Source organism: Argentina anserina, chromosome 3, assembly GCF_933775445.1.
Source record: "Argentina anserina chromosome 3, drPotAnse1.1, whole genome shotgun sequence".
NCBI lineage: Eukaryota > Viridiplantae > Streptophyta > Magnoliopsida > Rosales > Rosaceae > Argentina > Argentina anserina.
Genome location: NC_065874.1, coordinates 10818420 through 10842242, shown reverse-complemented (window position 1 = coordinate 10842242; position 23823 = coordinate 10818420). Strand labels below are relative to the sequence as shown.

The 23823-nt window shown below is 40.3% G+C and overlaps 1 pseudogene; it reads right to left on the bottom strand.

The window, feature by feature from the left end:
* Positions 1-21540: 21540 nt before the first annotated feature.
* Positions 21541-23334, bottom strand: LOC126786280 (EP1-like glycoprotein 3; annotated as a pseudogene).
* Positions 23335-23823: the final 489 nt, after the last annotated feature.

Sequence of the window (23823 nt, the reverse complement as noted above, 5' to 3'; positions counted from 1 at the left end):
GCGATAGGAGCTTTTACATCAGTATGGGGGTACAAGAGTCGTCTGCATATGAGGGCTCAATGGGATCAATATATCCTGAAGTTTACGCGTGAGGAGGAGCGTGACTATTTGGTCTCGGAGGGACCGTGGTTTTACAATATAGCCTTGTTTATCACGGCTAAGTATGATGGGCTTACCGATCCGGCCACAATTCCTATTCTTGGCTTTCCGGTCACTGTGGAGATCATGGGGTTACCACCAGCTTTGATGACAAAGGGTGGGGTGACGTTGGAGGGTGAAATGTTGGGAGGGTTTGGTGGAGATCAATGAGAATGAGATCAAGAGGGGTGCTAGGGCTCGAGTAAGGGTGTTTCACCGTTTGTCGGAGCCTATTTGGCAGGCCTTCCCGTCGACGAGGTTCGAATTTGGGGTGGCTAAGGTTTCGAAAATACTCACCTTTAGGTATTAGCGTATATCGGGCTTTTGCCAGACATGTGGGTTGATGGAGCACGTGAATGGAGGTGGCTGCTCTGGCTAAGAGGCAGCGGTCGGTGGTCCGAGCGGTGTCAGAGTCGGATTTGGTGTTGCCTTTTACGACAAAGTTGAGCTTGCCACATTAGGATGGGCTGCTTGTTGTTTCCCCAAGCAAGAAACACAAGTTGGGCCGCCCTAAGGGCTCGGCCAACAAACCCAAGGAGGGTGACCGGTGAGGTTTGGGCTGCAGAGAGCTTCGCAATCATGAGCTCCAAAAAAGAAGTTTCGATCCACGGTAGGTGGGCTGGTGAAGAAGCTTGAGATGATTGTGGGCCTGTTTGATGATAAGGCCGCTAAGGTGCAGGGTGCCGAGCTGATATGAGTGAAGGGATTTGCTCCTGATGGGCCTGAGGTGGTGGTGGTGGTGGAAGATGTGGTTTCTGATGAGGACACCCATGGTGGGGGTGGCTCCTTTGGCATGATTGTTTTGTCTGGTTCTTTGAATAAGCTAGCTCCTGCTAACAATTCTCGGTTACTTTTGAGTATCTCTTCAGAGATTCAGCGTAGGGATGATTTGATTTCTAGCCTAGAGGTTTGATTGTTCTGCACATTTTAAATTCTAATGTAGTTCGCGAGGGCGGAATGTATTCATGTTGTTTCATACTTTTTCTGATCTTAATATATGACGTAGCGTCGATTCTAAAAAAAGAAGAATCGAAAACGTGAAGATCCGATCTTTTTTCTTTTGTTTGATCAAGCAGAATGCTTCAGTCATGCATGACCGCCAACTCTTCCCAGAGTGAACCAATGCCAATGCCAATTCGAGGATTAGAGAACTTGCGCGCTAATTAACTTTGCCACTTGTCAGTATCATCATTTCAACTTCTATGTCCGTTAAATATCATCATTACAATCTTTTATTATGAAAATCAATTAAAGAGTTTCTGAGTCACACACTCACACCCCACACAACAACTTACAGTATCACACTATCACACACGTCCCGTGAGATTTTTTTTTAATGAAAGTCATCGAAATTCAAAATCGTCCCACTTACCAAAAACAAAACACTACTTATCAGTGCTATCCCTATGTATATTACTCAAAATATATTGTTGATGTACCTGGACTGAAAATGGCGATTAGAAAACTAATTATCTAACAAAAAGAAGTGATCCTTATAAGATAACAGCAATGGCATTTGCATTCCAATAAATACTGATCAAGCTTATAGTCTATGGACTTCATCATATTAATTTGGTCAAAGCTAACATATGCTATTTATACAATAGAAAAACAGGGATGATATTTGCTGCACTCTATAAACTTTCATAAGTTTTTTGTGGACTCTCAATAATCTGCTGGCACCTATGTTATAAAGTATTGTTTTTTGAGTTCCTTGAATATATATTTCAATTTTTTCAACCTTCTTGACTATATTGTTTTTTGAATACAGTGTTTATTAGCAATACTTACTATATTGTTCTTATTGTATATGGTTCGGCTAGCCTATTTAATTTGTGCTTTCCATTTCTTGCCCTTTTTTTTTTGGGGTAAACAAGTCGCCACCTGCACGTCCTCCTAGGCCCGTTTTCATTGATAAGTTGAATAAATGAAGGACCGGGCAGATTTTCTAATTATAGACGGCTTATCAACCACGCATAATTAAACAAGTGCTCATTATTCATTCATATTCAACGAAGAGAAAAATGTGAAAACTACCGGGCTTGGTTTTGGGGATGTTGTCATGGACTTTAATTTGATTATAAAATGGAAATTCTAGTTGCCATATTTGTGGAATTCAGCACATTCCATTGGATTTCAAAGATTCCAATTTAAGCATGCATAAGTTTTCAATGATTCATGAAAAATGAATTGTGAAAAAATGTCATGAATTTGACCCATTTGGTATCTCAATACTAGCACGAGAGTCAGTCGTACTTGTGACGCAAGAATCGAACATTAACTAATCCACTGTATGTGACTTTCACTCTCGATCGAGCACACAGAATATATGATCGAATATTGCAGTGAAGAAAATATGCATTTCCTCTATCAAAGTATCAGTTATGCTCACTTATGCATGATTTTCCCCTTCATCCTTCTAGGTCCTCAAAAGCTAGATCGATCCGGCAACTCTAGCTGATGTTACATCTCTAATTATATGTTCATGATTATTCATTACTGCCTGTTATATATGTTAAGGCTTGGTATGTATGGATTTTGTTGGGTTGCACATGCGTGAGACGTTGGAAGAAATTGAAATGATTAGGTAAGCATTATTGTGGTTGTGACCGCCTGACGTAATTACCTAATAACTAGTTAAACAAAACTCCAAACCGTGACCGATAATTTATTAACGACATTTATATACTATGAGACTTCCAACGGTCATAGTTACATATGGCAAGTTCAATAAGCACATTAGTGGTGAGCTTTAGAGATTTAAGATGGTTTTCCAGCAGATTGAAGATATTGTACGTACACCTTCACGTTCTCTTCCAAGTATCTGTGTAAATCCTTGTATAAACAAATAATAATCTAATTCCCAACAATTGACTTTGGGAACTAAGTAGCTAGGAGATTTAAAGTCTGTTTTGTACTAAGCAAGTCAATAAGAATTTTTTTTTTAAATAAGAAAACATAGACGCAAATCTAGTTTATATTTACAATATTGAAACAATGTTTGTAGAAGTAGAGGTAAGGGTCAAGCACAACACTTCATCAGCCGAACCCTACTCTAAAATTTATCACAAGTTCAATTGGAGGGAACGTTCTACTACTACAATTAGCTACTTCAACCACACTAATAGAGCTTCATTGAATCATAGTTTCCTAATATCAGACACTGTTCTTTGATTTGTCTTTACACTTAAACAAACTATGACCATGAACACGGCAAATTTATTTGTACCAATGCGATTTTATACCAACTCTGCGTCTCTGCCAATAAGTTACACATAATACGAGTCACTTCACTCACTTGTAGCATAAGTTGGATTAGTTAATTATTTGCAAACTGCACTGGACAAGGGATAGCCGGAAGCAGGTCAGTGTGATCGAATCGGGTGGTGAAGTTCTAATGGGAATATCACAACCCAGCGATTTCAAGAATTTACCTACATTAATAAAAAAGGTCATGGAGAATGATGGAAATATTAGACACTGGATCAGACTAGAGCATCATTCGAACGACACCTTTCTTATAGAAGTTATATGTTCATTCTCTCAAATCAAACATAACATTTCCCCTTTACTTGTACGCTGACTTCTTGGAACAAGAAGATGAAACTATTGGTGACAAACGTACGTCGATCAGGGTCGATGGGGATGTTGGAACTTAGTGTGGAATAGAATCTCACATTGAAGAAAAGCTACTTGCTTAGTTGTTTATAAACAAACACCCATGTGAGCAAGTGAATGAGTGGAATAGCCTAGAGTGGGCTTGATGGGCTTTCTATTGGATTTCTAATAGAAAATGGTATATATTTATATATATATTTATATAAAGTCATAGAATGCCTTTGGGCTCTTTGGGCTCTGGAAATTAAATCTAATTATAATTTTTGAATTAATAATTTTATTATTATTTTCGGATAAAACCAAAGGTAATAACTGTTACCAACAGTTACAACCTTTTGAACAGTTTTACCTGTTCGGATTTGTCTTTATATAAAGACGACATTGTGTCGTTGTTTTCCATCAGACGTTCATCTCTTCTTCTTCCTCCCCAAATCGATTTCTCTGAAACACAAAGTAAATTCGCCAGGGACAAGTTCTTGTGCAAGAACTTGTACCAGATAGTTGTATCCTCAAGATACACGTCCGAAACTGCAGCACAAGTGGGGACGAATTTCTGTCTTAGGTCACTGCAAAGCAGGCCTATATCTGAATCAAGTTAGTATTGTTAATTATTGATTTCGTTGTTGTTATTGGTTGTTGTTTGTTTTGATTCAATTATACTGTCATATATACTTTGTTTGTAATCGTGATATTGATTGGCAATAACAGGGGATTCGTCAGGAAGAAAACTACTAGTGGTGGTTCGAGACTCTTGGGGAGCTCTCTCATAGCTATATAGCATTCAAGAGGGTATATATGGTTGTGACTTATTGTGACCTGTGAAAAACAATTTGGTAGTTATAGGAGTGGGGAATACATACAGATAACGGCTGTGTTTGGTAAAACTTTTTACCTTCAGTGATTATAAGTTAAGCTAAGAGAAGTGTTTGGTAAATCAGCTTCTCACTTGCTGCTTTTAAAAGCTAGGGCTTTTAAGCTCGAAAAGCAGAAGCTGCCCTTACCCTCTTTTTGGAAGCACAAGCCGCGGTGCCTACTGTAACGGAGGACACTGTAGTTTAATGAAATTTTCGTAATCCCGATGGGTACCCTCATCTCTTTCAACCAATTACAACGAATTGCCACAGAAACCTTTCAATCTTCTCACCCAAGCCTGCTCTCACTTTGTTCGTCAATCTCCTCTCACTTTGAACAACATCTCAGCCCTCTCCCTTATGTTCATCAACCAATATCGGTATGGCATCGAGGATCCAAGAATCAGTAACACATCTTTGATTTGGGGTAAGTCTATATATTAACAATTTCAATTTCAGATTTCTGCAATTTTGTTGTAAATATGGTTTCAAATTTATTCTGGGTGGCTCCAATTTTGTTTGTGATTCGTATCAGAGCATGGTTCAAATCTCATACCTGGATATGTTTGATTATATACATGGACATCTTATTTTTAATCACTCTTTTTAGATATTATGTGGCTCAAACCCAAAAGGGAGTATCATGATTTGGGTAAATGTTATTTTTTGTTCATAGTATCAGTTTGATTATTCTGCAAATATTTAGGATATGGAGTTCATAACTAGCTATATGGAATTCAAGACTATGCCAATTTCTGAGTACCGTTTGTCCACACAGATGAGTTGTTTTTGTTGAATCATTAGAAAGTCTGTGTTTGAACTCTTGTTCTTGTGCTCTTTTAATAATCTTAATGATTGCAGTAGGATTTTTTGTATTTGTAATTTCATCTATGTTTCTTTTGAATGTTTCTGTTAAGTTAGCTTATACGTATTGGTGCCCTTTCTCACTTATTTCTTTCATTTAAATCAAGTGAATGCAGCTTCGGCATTAAAGGAAAGGCCTAAGGGTAGTGGATCTGATCACATTGCAGCACATACATTTACATTTCGTGAATTGGCAGCTGTAACAAAGAATTTTAGAGCAGATTGTTTTGTGGGTGAAGGAGGTTTTGGTCAACTATATAGAGGGCACATGGAGAGTACTAATCAGGTTCTTCCAAAGTTCTACCATTTCATCTGAATAAAATTTCAGCTTTTATGACATTCTTTATTTCCTTGGATATTATCTCTGCTACCGTATGTTTGTTACCTGGTTTCATAGTAGATTCACTTCCAGGTAATCTTCCTCTTAGAGCAACTCCAATAGAGAGGTCAAATTTTGTTGTTAATTTTGAATTTTGATATGTCAAATATGACAAGAAGTTAATTTAACAAATCTCATCTCCAAGGGAGATGTTAAATTTGAAATATTTACCATGGAGTTAAACATTCAATAAGACATGTAAATAAGTAAAAATAACAATTGAATAGATATGAGCTGCTGTTTTATATTGCTACTATGTTACATATTGTCCTCCATCTTCATAAATGAAGTTTGAGTTTGTAGACTTGACAAGTTTAATAGCCTTTGCAAGTTTTAAGAAATATGATTAATAACTCTGATAACTCATCTGAAAACTAACCTGCATAGTTATATTCAATATGCCTAGCTACAACTACTTTGTACCTTTGATACCAACAAGCATTTATAACGTTTACTGGGGGTAGTAAAAATTTACTAAAATTTACTACCTCTAGTAAACTTCTACTGGGGGTATTAAACTTGAAAAATAGTATTTCTAAAGGCCATAACACACCTTAAAACGGAGAAAAATCAACTTAGATGCAAAAAAGTAAAGTTTACTGGAGGTAGTAAAAATTTACTAAAGTTTACTAGAGGTAGTAAACTTCTACTGGGGGTATTAAACTTGAAAAACAGTATTTCTAAAGGCCATAACACACTTTAAAACAGAGAAAAATCAACTTAGATGCAAAAAAATAAAGTTTACTGGGGGTAGTAAAAATTTACTAAAGTTTACTACCTCTAGTAAACTTCTACTGGGGGTATCAAATCTATGATGCCTGCATCTGTAGTATTGATTTAGGCCTTACATAATAAAATGTATGAAACTACTTGATGAAGGCTTTCCATGATTGTCACCTTCTTGCTGTGGCAGCTTGACTGCTGTTTAGGTTTTCCTAAAAGCAGCTGTCTAGGTTACACCCTATAGAGTGCCCCAATAATTGGTGCATTGTGATATGATGATAGTCTGATATACCATATAGGTTCAAGCAGTCTGTCCAATCAATTAACCAAATACACAGGTGCTTGTTAAATGTGACATCTGATCGAATTTCACAAATTCTGTAACTCAGAAGTGATGCTAAGTACATGTTATGTAGTACTGTGTTAGTAATACAATCTCCAACATGTTAGTAGTTAGATCACTTAGATGCATAGATTTTTAGTGTACCACATGTGTATCTAAATAAGTTCAATTACTGTTATGATTAATTTAAACATCTCTTGCTGTTTTGAATTCAATCAAATTAACATATATTCATCTTCTGCATTCTTTAGGTAAATAACCATTCTAATTAAGGAAAGAGCTACATTAACTTACAAAACAGCAGTGTTCCCAAGGTATCTCCTCAAATTCGAACTTTAACAACATATGAACTATATTCTTGAACATCATGTTAACTTATGTATTTGGTGACATGTGCATGGTTCCTATATAGTTGTGTACTTGATTGTGTGATTTCATTACGTATATGTGATAGATGGCAAATTCCAAAGAACAAGCTAGTTGGAATGATAATTTAGTTGAAGTTTTTGTTGACTTGTGTATCAAGGAGGTGCATAAAAATTCAAAGTCAGGTTCTCATTTTAGTTCAGCTGGATGGAAGACTATTGTCAAATCTTCGAAATCCTAATATGAACTTTCCTCATCCTCCACCAGGTAATATATTTAATTTTAGTCAAACATTTCATTTCAATTCATGCTTCAAATGACATTTTCACAAATTTTATTACATGATAATTTTGTAGGAAAATATTATGTTGTGGATTCAGGATATCCCACTCTGCCAGGGTATTTGGGACCTTATAAAGGGCCACCACAACACTTCCAACAATATCGTGGCCGAGAACCAAGAAATAAAAGAGAACTATTTAACAAAACACACTTTTCACTTAGAGGAGTTATAGAACGCTCATTTGGTGTTTGGAAAAAAAAATGGAAGATTTTAAAAGACATGCAAGGATATTCATTCGAGAAACAAGTGAAGATTTTCATCGCTACTATGACACTTCATAATTATATCCGAAGATATGCACATCGTGATAGACATTTTGTCCGAGGCGAAGAAATGGAAGGTGGTGGAGATGAGGAAGATGATGATGATGATGATGAACAAAATCATCATGACGCACAAGAAATTGATATATTAAGAGACATGATTGCTCAAAATTTGATGAATGCACGTGATTGAGTATTTATGTATTGACATGATCCTAATCAGAACCAAATTATCAATATCAGAGTATATTGGTTTAAGATAATTTTAAAATTATCCAATATTAATATGCCATATATTTTTAGGCATTGTTTTAAACTAAAATTAACTAAAAATTATCTTACATTTCTAAATTGGTCATTTTACAAATTAAAAGCATAAGCTAGTTTGAGTTTACCAAACGCTTTGCCATTACTTCTGTCACTAACAGCTACTTATATAAGCCAGTTTACCAAACAGTCTGCAATTTTATTTATCAGCCACTTATTTTCAAAAATCAGTATAAGCCGACTTTTTTTATAAACCCAGCTATACCAAACAGACCCAACATCATAAAAATGTAAGCAGCTTAAAAACTACACCATACTTTATGAGGATACACGCCTTAAACAATAGCCGAGTCTAATTTTGATGTTGGATTGGGAGGTACGTTGGATGGAGATTACTGTGGCCTTTTTGTGCTGGATTTTATTTAAAACTTACCTAAGCTTAGCTTTATTCTTCATACTGAATTTTCTTGTACTACAGTATAACCTCGTTAAAATTAATACCCAATTAATTAATAATCTCGTTAAAATTATAATTTTTATCAATCCCGATTCGGGACTAACATGCTAAATTAATATTTTACTAAATTTATAAGATAATAAAAATTTGAGACTTCAAATGAACCTCATCAGATATACAAATTAATATTTTCTTATTACATATAAATAATTTTACATTTGTGAGTACTTTGTAAAGTATGACTCATTTGTTACTTTTTTTTTCTTGAAAACAATGCAACTTTGATTCTCATTATGCTATTTTCTTAACATGATAATCTTCTTTGTGTTTTTCTCTTAACGCAACAAAAAATTATATTCAATGTCCTAGCTACCATAATAAGTTGTTGAATAATGTAGTACATCAAACAAAATAGTAAATTTAATAATGTATATAATATGAATAATAATGTAATACATCAAACAAAGTAATACATTTAATAATGTTTACGAAATAAATGATCAATTAGTACGTTGAAATAAACTACATCATTTATTTATTTTAAGCAAGTGTTTATTATACTTTGATAAATTAATAAGTTAATAATTTATTAATAAATTAATATTTATTAATTTATCGATATATTAATAACACACTAATTTAATAATTTTTACTGGTCCCGAAACTATTAATTTATAGAGGTTTTACTATATTTATTAACATGACTCATGTCGGTAAGTAAGAACTCTGAAGAGGGTTCCTGTATGTAATAATGCAAGTACCTCAAACTAAATTAACTCTATTCGATTTATTTAAATGGATGTCAATGTCGATTTTGTGCTGGAAGCCTGGAAATAACCATTAATAATATAATCTAACTATTTAAATCACTGGTCAATTGCCAATCCTGCATCACTGAGATAAGCTGTATATTACTTAACCAAAAAAAAGAAAAGAAAAAAGAGATATGCTGTATATTAACTGTTAAAGCCGTAGATGGGCTACTTTGCTGATTTATATACAATACAGTTTCTTATATAGCCTTTCTACATCGATTGTCTTTTTTTTTTTTGTGTGTGTGAATAATGAGCTCTTCGCAGTAGAGAGCTGATGCAGCCGAGAAAGAGATGAAACTCTGCAATTGTTCCCTCTTTACTTCTCAGAGGAGCCATAGTTGGGGTCGTCTACACTATAATACCTTGAGGTATAACATACCTCATTTACTACATTTTGAATAAAAATTACAAATTTATTGAACTAAATTTACAATGCTGAGAACATAGTTACAAGATGTTTTTATTATATTTCCAAATAACTAAACAAATTTACCACATTAATAATTATTTGTTCATAATCTTGTAAAATATTATTGATGAAGTAATTACAACTAATAGAACTAAAATTACCCAAAACATCAGTCTATTTACCATAATGATAACAAATTTGTTGTAATATCAATAAATAAGAGTATCATATACATAGAGGTACCTAAGAAAATTCCGCCATCATATTTTGTGCATAATGTGAAATAGTTATACGACTGAACACAATAAAAGCAGGAAACAAAACCGAGAGGAAAAAGAAAACCTAGGCTACTAGCACAAAAACAGCTCAGAAACAAGTGAAGATCGACTCTGCAGGACAACCTCTAAAGTCTACTTTATGTAAGAGACCTCTCAAATCTTCACAAACACTGACATAACCTATCCTCAACAAACTCAATGAAAAAAGTAGGATCGAACCGGAGTGATAGTACCAAGCTTTGCTGAAGAATTCATTTGAAATTGCATTATCATTCAACCATGTACAACTCAAAAGTGATCACTAAATCAAGATAATCATTTTCAATCAGGATCATACATAATTTTAACTGAAATCAATACATGCCCAGAGCATGTCTAAAGCCCTAAATCCCTAACTGAATCGATATACACGCTAAAGATCCAGCGGGCAATCTTTGGATCCTGGAAGAATTCTTGAAGCAACTTCGAATAAATATCACTCAAATGGGTATCTCCTTCAGTCAGGCCCAATAAATATTATCTAAATCTTAGGGCTCTGATCATCGCGATCGATCCATGCAGTAAGTGCCCAGTAACAATGTGCTAAGCGGTTAAGATTTATGAGAACAAAAACCAAAACAACAGATTGTAATCCTGGTAACAAAAGTATATATGTATAAAATAAAAAGACTGTTTGAGGATGAAATACTTGTATATTATTGAATGATATGGGGGCCTATATATAGGCATTTACAACACCACAATCCCGTAGGATTCGGAGTCCTAATCTACTACGGAGATGCTAATCTATCTCCTAACAGGAAACCTATTAGGCTAAGACACACACAAGGGTAGAATAGTAATTCTCCCGGAACACTCCCCCTTGTGTCGCATGCCTAGGTTGCATGGCGCACAACGTTGCCTTGGTAAAACCTTGTCAAGCAAAACAAAAACCTCTTGGGTAAAACAAAAGCTTGATCGAAGGGAAAAAGAGCACAACGCACCAACTACTTAAGGATCTTAACATGTGATGTAGACTCCCCCTGAAGTCTACCAAACTCTAGTGTTCCGATAAACGACGCATGCCAATGCTCTTCACATGTTTCACAAAAGTAGATTTAGGCAAAGACTTGGTGAACAAATCCGCAACATTGGATTCTGAACTCACTTGATTGATCTGAACATTCAAGAACTTCTGTTGTTGAACGTTGTAGAAGAACTTAGGCAAAATATGCTTGGTGTTGTCTCCCTTGATGAAACCTAACTTCGTCTGCTCTATGCAAGCAGCATTATCTTCATAAATGCACGTAGGTTGATCAGTTGTAGAGACTAATCCACAAGAATCACGAATATGGCGAACAAGTGATCGTAGCCAAACACATTCTTTCACTGCTTCATGGAGAGCGATGATCTCCGCGTGATTCGAAGAAGTAGCAACAAGAGATTGCTTTGTGGATCTCCAAGATATCGCCGTATTCCCAATGGTAAACACATAACCGGTTTGAGAACGAGCCTTGTGAGGGTCAGAGAGGTACCCTGCGTCGGCATAACCAACTAACAAGTTGTTTGGAGTCTTTGCATCGGGGGAAAGAGCTGCACGGGACCGGTGGCTGCTCTCGGCACCGCGCACGGTCTCCACGCCATGGCGGCCGGCGGCGTCGCTGCGGCGTACGGCGGCAAGGCCGGGGTCGGTGACGGCGGTGCTGTGGGGAGATACCGTGGCGGTGTTCTCTCTGCAATAAGGGTAGAACAATCCCATGTCAAGGGAACCTTTCAAGTATCGAAACAAATGCTTGATTCCATTCCAATGACGTAGCGTAGGTGCGGAGCTAAATCTAGCCAATAAGTTCACTGCGAAAGATATGTCCGGTCTAGTGCATTGAGCAAGATACAATAGTGCCCCAATCGCACTAAGGTATGGAACTTCAAGACCAAGAACGTCTTCATCATCCTCTTTAGGACGGAAGGGATCCTTCTTGATATCTAGACTTCGGACGACCATGGGAGTAGACAATGGACTGCATAGATCCATATTGAAACGTCGAAGCATCTTCTGCGTGTAATTTGACTGATGCACTAAGATGCCGTCGGCCCTATGCACAAGCTCAAGGCCGAGACAGAATTTCGTCCTCCCTAGGTCTTTCATCTCAAATTCCGACTTCAGATAAGACACGGTCTCTTCAATCTCATCAAGAGTGCCGATTATGTTCATGTCATCAACGTAGACCGCAACGATGACGAATCCGGAATTTGTCTTTCGTATGAACACGCATGGGCATAGTTCATCATTCTTGTAACCCCTTCTCACCAAGTATTGATGCAACCGATTGTACCACATTCTTCCGGATTGCTTTAACCCGTACAACGAATGACGTAATCTGACTGCATGAGCACTCCGTGGTCTGGAGGCACTTGATGGAGGTAAAGGTAGTCCCTCAGGAGCTTTCATGTATATCTCTGCGTCAAGATCCCCATAGAGATAAGCTGTGACCACATCCATAAGCTGCATGTTTAGTCTTTCGGACACTACCAGACTAATAAGGTAGCGGAAGGTAATGATGTCCATAACAGGAGAATAAGTCTCTTCATAGTCAATACCAGGTCGTTGTGAGAATCCTTGCGCCACGAGTCTTGCCTTATAACGCACGATCTCGTTCATCTCATTACGCTTACGAACGAAGACCCATTTATGTCCAACAGGTTTGACATCTCTTGGAGTCAATTCAACCTTTCCGAAGACTTCTCGCTTCGCTAATGAGTTAAGTTCTGCCTGGATTGCTTCCTTCCACTTCGGCCAATCTGCTCTGCGTTCGCATTCAGCTACAGAGCGAGGTTCAACGTCGTCTTCAGATATGATCTCAAGTGCGACGGAATAAGCGAAAACGTCATCAATGCATGTGGTGGCTCGGTTTCGGACCGACTGCTCACTTGTGTAGTTCACTGAGATTTCGTTGTTCTCTGGCATCAAACAAGGTTCCATAGCGTCCCACGGAAACACTTGAGTTGATTCATGGACATAGCTGTAATCAGACACAACTTCATACGATGGTGATTCATCGTTGATGACGCGCTGTGCCTTAGTCATTCGCTTCTTTCTAGGTTTTGAATCCCTAGAGTTTATCGGTCTTCCCCTTTTTCTTTGAGGAGCCGAGGCCGAAGCTGCTCCATGCTGGGCCATCTCAGCATCGTCGCCACAAGGGGCGCCGGCAACACCACGGCGTACGGTGGTGCCGCCGTCGGCCTCCGTCCCACTGTCAGGAGCGGTGCCAACGTTGCTAGGTCCAGGAGCTTGTCTTCCACGCCCGTATTTCGGGATATCCAACCGTGCCGGTACGTTCGCAGCGGGTATGTTTGATCTCGTCACTTTAGCAATATCTACAAAGCCGTCAGGCATCGAATCCGCGACTTTCTGGAGGTCGATAATGCGTTGCACTTCTAACTCACTTTGAGCAGTGCGGGGATCATAATGAGACATAGTGGGGACACACCACGTCAATTCCTGACGTTCATTTGGAATGATAACATTCCCATCTCCCCCTATCGACGGGAAGCATGTCTCATCAAAGTGACAATCTGCAAATCTTGCAGTAAAGAGATCTCCGGTGGTTGGTTCTAAGTAGCGGACAATCGTTGGGGAATTATAGCCAACATAGATACCTAATCGTCTCTGAGGACCCATCTTAGTACGCAGCGGAGGCGTAATAGGCACATAAACGGCGCAACCAAAGATGCGTAAGTGTGAAATATTGGGTTCGTAACCAGTTACCATCTGGTACGCACTAAACGCTTGGTTAGCCGCGGGTCGGAAACGAATAAGTATCGCTGCATGCAACACTGCATATCCCCACGCAGAGACCGGCAGGTTAGTACCCATAACCATTGCCCGAGCAACAAGCTGAATACGCTTGATGGTAGCCTCTGCTAGACCGTTCTGTGAATGAACATGAGGAACGGGATGTTCAACTTCGATCCCAATAGACATGCAGTAATCATCAAAAGTTTTGGAGGTGAATTCTCCAGCATTATCCAAACGAATGGATTTGATAGTATAATCGGGGTGGTGAGCCCGAAGTTTGATGATCTCAGCTAATAACTTAGCAAATGCAGCATTCCTTGTGGATAGCAATGCGACGTGTGACCAACGCGTCGATGCATCAACCAATACCATAAAATATCGAAAAGGTCCGCATTCTGGTTGAATAGGTCCACAAATGTCACCTTGGATACGTTGTAAGAATGGAATGTTCTCGGTTGAAGCCTTAGCAAAAGAAGGACTTCCTTGAAATTTAGCAAGAGAACAAGCTTTGCAAAACGAGCGATGGGCATCAGAAATTGTCATGGAGGCATGTGAAAGCACGGGAGGCATCACAAGCTCCTGTGAAGGAGGGGATGCCGCCACCGACGGCATGAAAGCCGTGGAGCTGCCGAGTGAGGCATGCTCGGCCTCACCATGCGGTGCATGGGTCGGCACGGCCTCACCGTGCGGAGCACGGGTGAGGTGATCCTCCAATCGCTTTCGGGACTTGAAAAATGGATGACCATGTGAATTCTTAAGAATTCTAATCATCATATCACGTCCAGGGTGCCCGAGACGGGCATGCCAAAGCATATAAGAGTCCGAATCACAAAAGTTGCGTTCAACCGCATATGATTCAAAGATCCGAATGGAAGTAAGATACAAACCATTCCCAAGACTCTTCATCTTCTCTAAGATGCGGCGATGGCCTGCTTTCTCAGAGGTAACGCAAAGATATTCCTCTCCATTCTCAACATAAGTATCGAGGTGAAAACCATTGGCACGTATGTCCTTAAAACTTAGCAAGGTGCGGGGAGACTTCGGCGCATAAAGAGCGTCTACGACGTTAAGAGTCGTACCATCAGGCAACATGAAAGAAGCAGTGCCTCTTCCTTGAATGATGGATTTCGAGCCAATCATTGTACTCATCGAAGAAGTCGAAAACACTAGATCCGTGAACAACTGCCTGTGCCGTAGGACAGTGTGGGTGGTTCCGCAATCAGCTAGACATTCGATTTCACCGCGGGACATCTACAAAATGACAATTAAGAGAGTCAGCGACACGGGAACAATTCTATACAATACGCCGTAGGATATTGTAAGAAAGGGAATCGGAACGAAGGTCGATCCCATCGAATGTATCACATGGCAATAGTACTACATTCTTCAACTAAAGAGTTGGAAATCATGGTATTGAAGCAGTGAAATACCAAACAGTAAACGAGGGTGGTATAAACCATCCAAAAATGGTGTGGAAACACACACAAAGAGTACCGGTGAGTGCATATAACGGACTTGGAGAAAACCGGAAAAACAAAACGGAAAACCATGTCAAAAGAACTCTAAACCGGGTGAATTTTGGACGAGGAAAACGTGGCAGCAAGGGCTGCTGCAATATGCCGGAAGAATCACGAGAAAACGACGAAAAAATCGTCGAAAAACTCGGTGGAAAACCGGCGGCACCTATTTCCGGAAAAACCGGCCGGCGGCTGTCGAAACTGGCCGGTATGGAGGCCGGGACTTCAGGTCCGACAGGGGACGCCGGCAGGAGCCGAGTGGCGGTGCCGGAAACGCCGGGAAATGGCCGGAAGACGGCGAATACGCCGGCAAAACGTGCCGGAAACGCCGGAATAGTAACCGGGGCCGACCAAGGCAAAACGACGTCGATTTTCGACGTTCCGAGGTTATTTTTCCGAATTTTAAGTTCCAAATTCACAATGTAGTGCTATTGGGGTCCCATGTGACCCAAAAACGTCCAATTTAAAAACCACGTGAGTTGCACACGTTGATCATCATGCTAAGTGTCGGATAAATAAAATTCTCAAAGAGATCGTCTTGTAAGCAAGAATTGAGAAATTTGATTGAATGCCAATCACTAATACATCACACATGAACTTCTAATTCCAAAATCAAAAGACTATTACAAAGTCAATGAAAATAACAATGGCGGTCGGCCATAACAATACTTGAATCATAACGCTAAAGAAGCGAAAACGACTAATCAAAGTCGGGAGTATCCATGGTAGCAACCGGAGGCCTAGCTTTAGAAGCAAGGGGCTCGGGTTTCATGGAGATATGGTGAGTCTCGATCTCACGGTCCTCATCCACATGATTCGATTCGGGTTGTAGAAACTTCTTGTAGGCGGAGTAAGCCTTGATCATCTCTTTGCTAGCGCGACAATCGCGATTAAAGTGCTTAAAGGAGCCACATTTGAAGCATGGAGACATGCCATTACCGGAAGTGGAGGCATTAGGAGGTGCACGGCCTCCTTGGAGTGTGGGACGGTGACGGCCTCCCCCTGAGGGTGCGGCGCCGCCACCATCACGGGTCCATGTATTGGACCGAGGCCGAGATCGGCCTTGTTGCCTCCCACCACGAGAGTTGGTATTTTGGTTTTGATATGGAGCGCTCCTTGATGGATTCTTTTGCTTAGGAGCTTTCCCATAGTTAGACTGTGGCGTAGAAATTCTTTTAGTGCCAACAGGTCTATTGTTGTTGTTGAGGAGAATCTCAGAATGTCTCTCCTTCTTAGCTAAGAGTGCCATTAGGTCGGCAAAAGACCGGATCTTCCCTTCCTCTACATGAGTGCGGTACGTATGAGCTTGAACCTCATAGTTGATTGGAAACGTGTCCAATGTCTTATTGAGAAGATCTAGGTCGGTCTTGATGACACCAACAGTGCCAAGATCGGATTGCAAGCATAGCATATCCTGATTGAAATCATCCACTCTCTTATAGTCCAATAGACGGATGTTATCCCATCTAACGGTCAATTCAGGAAGAAGCTTATCATGAACGTTGTTGTACCGCAAGCGTAGTTTGTCCCATAATTCTTTAGGATCTTTTACGTTCAAGTATTGCCTCTTGAGAGTTGCATGGATGTGACGTCTCATAAAGATGAGAGTCTGAGTCTTAGCCATGGGTGGGAAATCAGCAGGAGGGTCGGCAAACATGCCTTCAATCCCTCGGCTCTCGAAAGCGAGTTCCATATCGGAAACCCAGCGGTGGTATTCCTTTCCTTCTAGATCAAGAAGGCCAAATTCCGGTCGAGATGGCGATGACATCTACAAAACGAATACGGAATCGATTAGATTCAAGTATAATAGGAATTAGAAGGGGTGACGTATATGGTCACAAGAAAAATCGATGCAAACGGCAATACTCATGATCGCACCCAAAACAGCGGTGCACTCAGGCGACCACACGAAAATCGATTAACTTCCCTTTCAAAACAATCGTGACTCCCCCAGGACCGTCACACAGAAAACATCGACCAAGAGGGGAAACCCATCCCTCTATAGTCTCATCGGCGTTATAAGAAAGGCCGGAATTAAGACAAGAAGAAGGCTAATAGCGCCCGATATAATATATCTATACGTTCAAAAGCGGGAACGTTTATAAAAATTTACCTTGGGAGGTTTGTAGTATACGGGAGTAGCTTCTCTTGAGCGAAGTCCTTGCTTGTGATTTTCACGTCTCTTGCGTGAATATGCGGGAGGAGCAATTTTGAATGCTTTGAGGCGAGCAGCAGGTGCGGCGAGTGCGGCGAACGGCGAGTGCGGCGAGCGGCGAGCGGCGAATGCGGCGAACGGCGAGCGGCGAATGCGGCGAACGGCGAGCGGCGAATGCGGCGAACGGCGAGCGGCGAATGCGGCGAACGGCGAGCGGCGAATGCGGCGAGCGGCGAGCAGCAGGGCTGCGGGCAGGGGCTGCAGGGCTGCAGAGGCTTGCGAGGGGCAGGGGCTGCGAGGGCAGGCAGGGGCTGCGGCGGCGGCAGGAGGCAGCGGCGGGCAGGAGCGACGGAGGGAAGAAGAGAAAAAAATTTTCGGAAGGCTCTAAAAGATTCAGGGTTTTAGGGCTTCGTGTTGATAACGTGTTTGAGGATGAAATACTTGTATATTATTGAATGATATGGGGGCCTATATATAGGCATTTACAACACCACAATCCCGTAGGATTCGGAGTCCTAATCTACTACGGAGATGCTAATCTATCTCCTAACAGGAAACCTATTAGGCTAAGACACACACAAGGGTAGAATAGTAATTCTCCCGGAACAAAGACAAATTATAAAAATGTACCATCTCCTAATTTATATTAGAAAAATGTCACTATTTATAAATTAATTATACAAAAATCATCACATTTAAATAGAAATTAAAAAAAGATCAACAAAATTAGAAAAAAGTCACTTTAACAATATTTTCTGGATTATTTTGCCATTTCTCACTATTTTTCATCTTTTTCTAATTTCGGCCATAACTTTCCCGTCCGGCGATAAATTTTGACGAAATTGGTACTGTTAGAAAGATCTCGCTCCCCTCATTCATTTGATATACTACAACTCCGAATCGACCAACCGTACAAGGCACAATAACCATAGTAAAGAGTTACCGCCATCGATGGCGGTGCTCTAAGAAATTCCGGTGAAACTGAAGCTAAAAGTTTCCTAATTCTAGCTATTCTCTTCATTCTGAGCATACTTATACCAATCTCATTTAAATTTTAACAAAATTTCGCATATTTCCACATTTCCTCTCGGCATGTCACACCTACTGTCACAACCACTGTCACACTACCTCTTACACAACTGTTATCACACCTACTGTCACAACTACTATCACACCAACTGTCACACTATCTATTTACACTAACAGTCACAACCTCTGTCACACTACCTGTCACGACCACTGTCACACACATTGCCACTGTCACACACATTGCCACTGTCACACTACCTATTACAACACCTGTCACAACCCCTGTCACACTACATGTCACAACCCCTGTCACAACTTCTATCACACTACATGTCACAACCACTATCACACCCCCTGGCACAACTCATGTCACACTACATGTCACAACCTCTGTCATAAACCCTGTCACAACCTTTGTCACAACCAATATCACACTACATGTCACAACACCTGTCACAACTCACAACCCCTATCACACTACATGTCACAAACCTTATCACATTATATACATGTCACAACCAGTGTCCCACTACCTATCACAACCACAGTCACAGTCACAGTCACACTTTTTGTCACACCACCTGTCACAATCGTTGTCACACTGTTTTATGTGACTATGTTGTGAAAAGATGAAGAAGAAGAATGACTAGAATTAACATACATTTGTTTACAATTATGTGATCTCGAACTTCTTGAACCAACTTATACGATCCAAATAACGTTTTAATGTGATGTCACACCTAACCACACTGCCTATCACACTAGATATCATACTACCAGTCACACTAACTTTTTGCTGTGACAGGTAGTGTGATAGGTAATGTGACAGCTAATGTGACAATAATTTTCTAAAAACAAAAATCATTTGGGCACCGAGAAAAATAATATGGGCACCCATGTCAAACCCAACCGGTCGACCTCCTCTGTCACTGTGACCTCTTCTACTGCCACCAGCTCGCCATCTTCAAGAAAAAAGACTACCCAAATTAATTGCTCTGGGCAGCCTTCACCATCATCTGCTCAAATCTAGGCATTTTTCATGGGATCCAATCCATCTTCATCTTTATCTTCTCCGATCACAAACTTCGTCGACAACGGCAACGACGCCACCACTGCAACCAAATCCTACTGTGTTTTTTGTCTCTATCCATACCCGAATTTGCAAACGACGACAACGCAGTTTCTAGGCGCGAAATCGACAAGAAAATCATCTAGGTCCTCCGACGTTGACGGCCTATTCTGAGATCACAAGGCTCCTCTGACGCCGACAACCTATTTGCATACCACTTGCTCCTCCATGGAGCTGATCTCTGCCGTGAAGCCCTAACCTTCGTCGTACTCCTTCCTGACCTTGGGCAGCGCATGGTTGCAGGTCAGCTCTACTGAGAGAGAAAGAGATGAAGGTGAGTGGGTGGCAACTTTTGTAATTTTTATGAAAAACAAGGGCAACAATATAAGATTTTTAACTGAGTGACTAAATTCTAATTTGGAAAACTCACTTGACTATTTTCTATTTTCATAGGTCAATAGAGTTTTTTTATAAGAAGCCCAAGATAAAAAGCACGTACAAAGAAAAGCTATGTACGTAATTGGTCTGGTTAGTGGCGGATATTGAAATAAATTTCCGAAGGGGCTGAAATTTCCAAATGAACAAAAAAATAGCAATTTTAGAAGTAAATGCTGATTTATACACAAATATATCATAATTAGAGTTCACTTATATTGTAATTATATATAATTATAACAATAATCTCATAATTATACAATAATTAAAAGGGTTGTTTTCACTTGACAGGAGGGCCACAGCCTCCATTGAGTTCCGCCACTGGGTCTGGTAGATTACAACATACACATGTATAATTGTGAAATCTGTATTTGAAGTAGTAAGGGGGGAGGGGGATATTGGTTGTGCTAGTATGGCTGGCGGTTATGGAAGTGTAAAGAGGTAATCTTATATTTGGAAGTTTTTAACTAGGTTCATTAATGTTGATAACATACATCTTTAGCTAATGGTTATTATGTAATTAACTAGCTTCATGTCATTGATCTACATATTTGGCTCATTGGCTCATGCGAATAAACATATCGAGAATAATCAATCTCACATCGGAAAGATCCCTTGTCATCACTGAAATAGATAAAAGCCTAATTGCATGTGTCCATTGCTGTTTATCTTTTGCTTGAATGCTGAAGTATGAACAAAACATTTTTTTGGTTCTTCCATTATCTTTGTTCTCTTACATCCTTTTCCTCTTCTCAAAAGCACGAGGATAAAACCTCTTAGTTTCATCTGTATCCAAACGTGCAGATCTGTTTTACGTCATAATGCCATTGATCCACTTCGAATTGAGGGATCAATAATGCCATGCCATTACAAGGATTGCCGTTACTCATACATTGCGCTTTCTCTTTCTCTGTGTTTAAGTTTCACTGAAATATGTCGTTTCATAGATTGCAATGGACATCAAGAAAGACTTCGATAGATAACTACATATATGCATGTTGACCCCAAAAATGCTAGGCTGCTTCACACAGGTGCGCTTCACTCGGTCACATGATGAACACGTTTTGAAAACAGGCATGCATATCACAGCACTCCATACATATCTTGCCCATTAAAATGTGCATCGATCTCTCAGTCTCTCCTTTTCCCTTGCCTGGCTATATATATTTGTAACCTACACGAAGGTATAATCCATCTTCGAATAAATGAATATACGAGTTCTTCGAATAAAAGATAAGCGCCTACCGTTATATTGGGTCTGAAAAATATAATAAATCCCTAAGCTCACCACCAATGTGTTGACTATGGCGAATTTAATTGTTCTCCAAATGAAGAAATTTTTATTGGAAGTGTTGAAACATGCAGTTATTTCATGACATTATGTGTTCAATTCAACGGCAATGGAAAATGCATAGAGTTGAACGGCCGGGGCAAAGCCAACAAGAACAAACACAAGTGATGTATGCTCTAGTTGTTGGGGGCCTTGATGAAACCCACATGAGTTGAATTGGCTATCCTGGTCAAGGTCTTCAACTCATAAGCTATCAAACACCTTGATGTATCCCTATTGTAAAAGTGCCCCAAACACTTGCACTCGGAACTACACTTCTTACCACAATCAACCTCCTTTATAGCTGATCCTCTATTACACTTGTTGTAGTTGAAGCTGTTTGCATTGCAAGAAGTTAGCTTCTCCGGTGCACAAGTCTTGCTCCAACCTGATAGTCCTTTAGACGTTGGGCAAGCAATACACTGGTTGTCCTCACAAACGCCTAAGCTCCCACACCGCTCCGGCAACTGGCACTCGGTTTCAAAGTTCGAGTTTCTGTTGAAAAGAGTGAAGGTTTGCGCCCATGAATCTATCTGACCATGGTAAGTGTAAAGCTTGATGTTTCCACCAATTCCGAGCCTGAGGTATGTTAAGGTGCCATTGAACTTGGGTCTACCAAGATAGCGACTATTTCCTCGAGGTTAGGAATAGAGGTGGCAAGTGAGCTGAAGATCCCGAGCCCGGCACGTTAAAAATCAGTCCGGCACGGTCCGGCATGAGCCTGTTATTGTAATGGGCTGGGCTGGGTTTAGATATTTTAGCCCATAGGCTTGACTTGGTCCAAGACCGTTTTTGGCCCGGCACGACCCATACAAGATAAATTCATGACCGACCCGTTAAACACATAATTTTATATTATTTATATAAAATTTTAAACAATTATAATAATGAGAATTGAATATTAGACATTTTAAATATAAACTCTTGATTATTTCATTATTTTAATTAAATTATGTCACAAATATCATCAAAATAGTGATAAAAAATTCATAGTTTTGGCATATGTAAAAATAGTCATAAAAAAGCCCAGCTCGACATGGGCATGGGTCGGGACGGGTCGAGATTTAATATTTAATCAAATGGGCCGGATCGAGCCCGACGCGAAAAACAAATGCCCGGCCCGAGCACAACACATGCATGCATGATTTTGACATGCTTAAAATGGGCCGGCCCGTTTGCCACCTCTAGTCAGGAATGATAAGTCCCAAACAACACCATCATCAATAGCGCTGTTGAACGTGACATTCTCCAACGTTCCTTGCTGAACGTGACTTCTTTGAAATGCTGCTTTTGTAGTACAAAAACAATCGCTTTGGCTCTAGTACCAAACTGTAAGGACCATCTTTGTTTTCTTTATCCAACAACTGGCTGACGAGCTTGCTTACTCCACTGGCGCATCGAGACTGATCAACCAACAAAGTGTCGGTAGGGGAGTCAAAACTTTGCCACACAATGTTACCCTTTGTGTCATAGAGCACAATGTTACCGGTGGGAAGCAATGTGAAGCCTACTACACCTTTGTTGCTAGTGTTTGTTTGATGAGCCAGACGGCCATCGACATCAGCCAAGACGAGGTTATTGTCTGTCCCCAAAGAGAAAGTGGCGTTTTCGCCAACTAGGTTTCCACGGTTGGCTTCCCAAACCCAACGCATGAGCGACTCCGAATGAGTCAATTCCATACGAAGAGCAAGAGTGAAGGCATTAGGGGTGGTGTTGTAGAAGCCAAGTTGGAAAGGGGAGCTGAAGACTTGTAGCATGCGGTAGTCTCTGAAATACTCAACAACAGAAGTCCCGAATTCTCCCTCATTGACAAGCGTGAAAGTTTCATTTGCAGGAACTTGAGCTTGAGCAATGAAAGCAACGATGGAGAAAAGAAACAGGGAAAGTAATGGCTTTGTAAAGGAAGACATGATGTTGCTTGGTTTAAGTTGTGGATCAAATACTGCTTCGGGTAACCCTATATTTATACTGGAGAAATTCTTTGCCCCTGGAAAATGGGGCACACCAATAAGAAGATGACATCTGTCTAATTTTTCCATGTCAGCATTGCTATCTATCCTCTTCCTTGGTCGTCGTCTTCTCTTTGAATGCCGATGCGGCTAGCCTAAGCGCGGCCACACCTGCCAGTTTCATCCCCCTCCCACCGACGATTCTCACCCCGACACACCCATCTTCATCACCCAAACCCCGGCCTTCCCGCCTCCCCCACCGCCGTGTCAGCCCTACTCCAACTTTCGATGCACTCTGTTGCTCGACGACCTGGAAAGCTCCGGCTACAAAGAATTTGATACTCTGGATCTGGACTTCGACGAGGTCGAGGTCATTGAGGACATGGAGATGGACTGGGATCGGGGATGGGGCAGACTTTTGATGAGCTTCCTGTGGGAGATTCTGAGGTG